The following is a 6,000-nucleotide window of genomic DNA, read 5'->3' as shown; positions in this document are numbered from 1 at the left end:
AGTATATAGTTGCTCTAAAAGCACGCCCACCTCTACACAAATCGACCTATCCGCGCTAGGTTTATCGATTACTGCGTGTACAAACGCGGTCATTGGTACCATAGCTTGGTTTAATACACGTGGTGTAAGCGGCATGGTCATTTTTCTATTAGCCTCTATTACATGTCGTTTAAAACATCCTATACAAATTATATCCCCACGAACGTACTGGTTGTGCTGCCCTGTTAATAATTCGTTTTTCAGCTCTCGGAAAAAATCGAATGCTTAGTGTTAATGAAAGCTCTGCCGACAATGGTATGTTTTCGTTCATGTTTTGTTTTTTGTTTAAATCTTTTATATATTTTATATTTTTACGTGTATTTTATATTTCATTTCTTCCTTCTTATACTATGAAATAGTTAAAATTTTATTTATTACTTATTACGATTGTTACGTTAATATATTTTTTTTTTTTTTTATTAATTAAACATAAGACTTTCCTAGCCTAAGGCTATCTAAATCTAGGGATATTGAAAGTTTACATAATTTTTAACATTATAACATGATAATTAAAATTTTTAAGTACTATGGATAATTACAATTGGTATAAAATATAGTATGACATATAAAATTAATGATATTTGTTAGCATGAGCAAAATGTATACAAATAGATAAAATAGCAACGTGTTTATATAATCTAAAGTAAATAAAGATAAGTAATTGTAGGTATGGTCTGATATACGATGAAAAGATAGATAAAAAGGGAAAAACCTGTACACTATGGACAGAAACGTTTATTGACAATCTCGGTAAGGAGATTAATTAGTGGAGTAATTAAAGAGTTAAAATTAGAAATAAATTCTGATAAAACGTTTGTGATGGATTCCATGGAAGAGGTTACCGTTTTGGTCGCTGCAGCATAGGATTTCCTTGGAAGCTGCCGAGCATGATCTCCTGGGACATCGTTTGACGAAGACTTTGTAGGCGTTGGTACATTTGTATTTTTGCGTTTTTTTGTAACGGATTGATAAACACGGCATCCTTTGTAGTTAGCCGTGTGTACCTCAGAACAGAGCGCGCATTTGGCTGGACTAGCTCGGTCGTTTATGCAGTTCACGGAGCGGTGGTCTCCACCGCATTTGACGCACCTAGATTCATGTTGACAGTAGTTATCGGTATGGCCGTAGGCTTGACAATTATGGCACTGAGGCGGACCACGGCGGGACAGATGAGGTTTTTCGATTTTAACTTTGGTATCAAGTAGCAAAGCGATATTGAAAATATCTTTGTTATTATTCTGACGATATAAATCAACAAAAAATAATCGGAGACCGCGTCTATTTTTATCTTGGACATTGATAACTTGTTTCACAGAATGTCCGTCTTCCGACAAGGCGACAGAAATTACCGTACACAATGTGGAATGGTGGAGATTTCTTATTGCGACTCTGAATGAGCGATTAACGCGAGCTTGAAAAGTATGAAAACTGGAATCAGTATTATTGAGATGATTCAGAATAGTGTTGTAGTTGAGTACGCCTCTGGGATATACGATCAGGTATGATTTAGTAGACTTACAGATAAATGCGTTTGGACCGGTCAACCTTGTTAGCTCATTTGTGAAGGCGGAGAAATTTGAGATGTTGGAGTTGTAAAACGGAGGTGGCGTGACGTCTTGTGTATCGAGCATAGGCTGCTCGATATTTTGTTTTGCAGGACCTGATTTTTCGTTGCAAACTGTCGAACTGTTGGTGGATGTATTAAATATGTTGTCCCTAGAATCATCAGAGTACAAGGCGAACTCATAACGAATTTTTTTGACTTTTTATCAGCAACTTTTGGCGAAATTGACGAATTTGAAAAATTGCGTTTGTTAGACATTGATGTCTGGAGCGACTCGCCACCGGTGTCGTGGACTTTGTCTACCATATTATCGAACTGCGAGTGCGATAACGGAGCTCATAGGCAACTGCGTGCGTGCACGTTGAGCGTAATAGCCGGACTGACGTTATTATTACTACATATCCTAATTGTTGTTAATATTACTTACGATATATTATTTTTACGTATTATTTTTTTGTTTTTACGTATTTATAATTTATTTTATAATTTATTTATTTTTATTGTTTTTTTGATTTATTTTGATTTATTTTATTTTGTATATGTTTAACAAGGATTTATTTATAAAAATAAATGGGTGGTAAAAATACGTCTATTAATTGATTTTATATTGCACCTATAGTTAAACAAATTGATCTATTCGGACGTGTAATGTTACAAAATGGATGGAGATATGTGGTCAAAGGAATCATCACTAAGTTTCATTCTTCTTCTGATAGTGGTATGGGCATTCTATTGTGTGCTTATAGTACGTGATGTTCAAAACAGCTTAAGTATATTATGTTTCTTCGTACTGAATATGTGCATTAGTTAATAACACTTCTTTTAATTCTTTAATAAAATCGATCACATGTAAAGTTAATGAATATTCTAAAGATATTGGTGCATTTCCACCCATGTTTATAGTTTATATTTTATTGGTTAACATATATTTTATTTTGACGTTCTCTTGTTTATTTTCTGAAACATAATTTATATTATTTTGTTTGCATCATTATTATTTATATACATTTATTATTATTATTAATTACCTAAGTTATTATTTATTTATTATTATTATTATTATTTTTACTCTAATTTAACTAGTAATTATTCCTTATTTATTCTATTTTTATTATTATTATTTTTTTTTCACTACTATTTATCCTGGTGACGGTGGTGGAGTGAATAGTGTATCTGCAAACCCTCTTATGTAGTCACTTCTGTTTGATGGTCTATATTTAACTATCCTTCTGGGTATATCTATTACTTGCTCATCACTAATATATTTGCATTTAATTAATATATATATATTGCTATTATGAGTATGAGAGTTAGCTAATAATATTATTGTTACATATAGTATGTTACTGTGTATAAACTGGTGTTTTTGGCTCTGTTCTCTTAAAAATTCTGGATCAACTATTTGTTGTACTTCATCCAAAGACTTAGATACGCCGTGTAGATCCGTCAACTGCATATTTGGTATGTCTCCCCATTCTTTATTTACCTCGAATCTATATATGTGTTCAGGTATCATTTCTAACATGTTTTTTATGTTAGTTGTAGGTATGAAGTCCTTATAATTTGTGTTAGTAATGGTACAGTATGGTTAGTGCTTTACTTCCCACATGTTTCCAGGTGTTTGTGTTCATGTGTTGTACTCCTTTAACGAAAAATATGTGACGAGTTTATATTCAGCCCCTATAATCCTAGTAGGTCCTAAATTTTCGTAATATAATCCTTTGCCATGTCCATAAGGCATATATCCAAATTAGTATTCTGATGTATTTATTTCATCAGATTTGACTAGACTACCAATTATCATCACCAATCTAAAAGTATAAAATTATATTTATATTAAACTAACTACCTTATTTATTATTATCTTATATTTTTTTTTTTTAAACCATCTATCATAATCTAGTAAATCCCTTGGATCGTATAAAATTTCATATAATTTCTTAGTCGTTTACATAAAGTATCTATTGACGTCACTGAATCTGATGACAAATCGTACATGATTTTAGTAATAATTTCTGTTATTTTAGTTATTTCGAGAGTTGTGAAAGGTTCTTCAATGTTATTATTTGCAGTATTGATATTCCTTTACAACACGTGCATGAACGTTACATGGGGTCTCATAATAAAATAATGATAAATCCCCTTGCTAGAGTGAGAAGCACCATATAAAAGCAGTCTGTCTCTCATCCACATTCCGGCACGCAAACCCCTCGCACATTAATATAGGAATGGATATTGTATTATGTGTGGCACTACTGCACTACTATAATAATACACACTGATGCCGTTCCACCCCTTTCTTTCACAAGCCGCCACTGACTTGAATACAACCAATAATCGGTCAATTGTGTTGCCAATATCGAATATTGATCGTGTATGAGCCGCTTAAAAGATGTTAAAAAGTCTTAATCTCAATCCTTGTACTTGTAGGGAAAATGCCTTTATTTCAAAGATAATAAATGACTCAACAACTTGTTTTATATTTGTATAACAGGTTTCTTTCCGCAAACCTCAATATAAACACTGGAACATATCGTTCACTTTATATAAATACTCACCGAAATAAGTAGGTATGGTCAAATTAACCACTTGAGAGATTTTTGGAGATACAGGGAAATTAGTCTGGATTGGACTTTTTCTTTTACAAATTGAACATTCACGATTTTCATCAGTAAACAGTGGCGTACGCAGGGGTAGGGTTCTAGGCTTCTGACCCTTAAATTAACACAATCGCTGCGACGCAAACAATAAATAATATGATACTGAGTATATATAGTACTGTATAATATACTTATAAATTAGGTATTAATATTTATGTTATAAACTTATAAATACTTATAAAGTTATAACATAATTGTCTGGGTTTCCCTAAAAGCCATCGACTGAAAAATGTTTACCTTCCCAACCCACCACCAATCACACTGGTCAGTGGTCTCTGTCATTATCAGTCAACAATTGTGATCATATTGTGATTGACATTTGGATAATACCATCTAACTGCGATCATTTAAGTTATTACCTATTTTGTAGGCATTCAGACATATTTTATCGTAGTTTCTCGTGGTCTTTACTCTTCTTAACATTAGGAATACATTGTTTGTACTTTGTGTCTTTGTTACTTATTAAAATGGGAAGAAAATCGACCAATCCTGTAAGTAAGTTATAATTTACATGTTATATTCAAAAGGAAGAATCGACTTGCACTATTGAAAAGTTCCGACGACCTTTATTAAAAATCAATACCGGTGTCCGAAATCGGAAAAAATCAATACCGACATCTGAAACCGAAACCGAAACCTAACGACGAGCCACACACAAATAATATTATCTTGCATTATTAACTAAATTAATTTGATAATAATTTATCTCCACCAAACCTAACATTTTACACCTCACCCCTTACTTACTTGGCTATAACACGATTCCCTAAAATTATTTACACGCAATTTATTTATATTTTTCTCTAGATTGAGGCAATTATATTTCACCTTATCCACTAGATTGTCATCAATTATAGATTTCGGAATGTCTTCAATTTACTGAAAACCAATAATATTTTATATTTAGGTATTCAAACATAAAAAAATTATCAATTCTAATTAATAAATATTAAATATTCATTACGGTATTTTTTTTTTTTTATAAAAATGAATTAATTAATTTAAGAATTAAAGAATTATAGGTAAATATTGAAAATATTTCTCGTTAAGTATCTTTTTTTTTTATCTTTTTTGTACAATAATTTATGTTTATTTTTAAATATTTTAAAAATAAATCCTATAATGAATCGAACTTTATTGTAATATTGTCACATAATTCAGTTTTTTAATTATTTACTTTACAGAAATACATTGAGGCATATTGTACTAAATACAATAAATTGCATTGTGCACTGTGCCAATTGGTGAGTTATAGATCATTTAGATTGTAAGACTAAAAGCAAAGATATGGGGGAGATCCGTTAAAATTTAATAAAAACTAAAGTGCACTTATGATGAGATGGTTAAAATTTTTATAATTAAATATATTTATTTTTTTTAAATGTCTACTGTTTAAATTTTTTAAGAATAATAAAATATATATATTTTTTAACAGTGAAAAATCAAATTAGGAGTAGATATACCTAACCTATATACTATTGCAAAATATATTTGAAAAAAATCTAGGTAGGTACCCATTTCAGATCTAAGCAATTTTGAATTTTCACGGCGTAATATATTTTCCACTAACTAAGATTTATATTCTGTCCTCAAAAATCTAATATACATATTTTTACCTAGGTAGGTACTAAATGATTCGTAAAATTTCAGTTTGATAAATTTCGTCATGTTTGATCTTTAAACACTTATATCTCAACTGCTATTTTAACTACTTATGAGGAACCTTGTATTAATTTT

At 30.8% G+C, this 6,000-nt stretch overlaps 1 pseudogene; it reads right to left on the bottom strand.

Annotated features, from left to right (window-relative positions):
* Positions 1-512: 512 nt before the first annotated feature.
* LOC132948202 (uncharacterized) lies at positions 513-1,909 on the bottom strand (annotated as a pseudogene).
* Positions 1,910-6,000: the final 4,091 nt, after the last annotated feature.

The sequence above is a fragment of the Metopolophium dirhodum genome, chromosome 1 (genome assembly GCF_019925205.1).
Source record: "Metopolophium dirhodum isolate CAU chromosome 1, ASM1992520v1, whole genome shotgun sequence".
Lineage (NCBI taxonomy): Eukaryota > Metazoa > Arthropoda > Insecta > Hemiptera > Aphididae > Metopolophium > Metopolophium dirhodum.
This window is presented reverse-complemented; position numbering and strand designations above follow the sequence as displayed.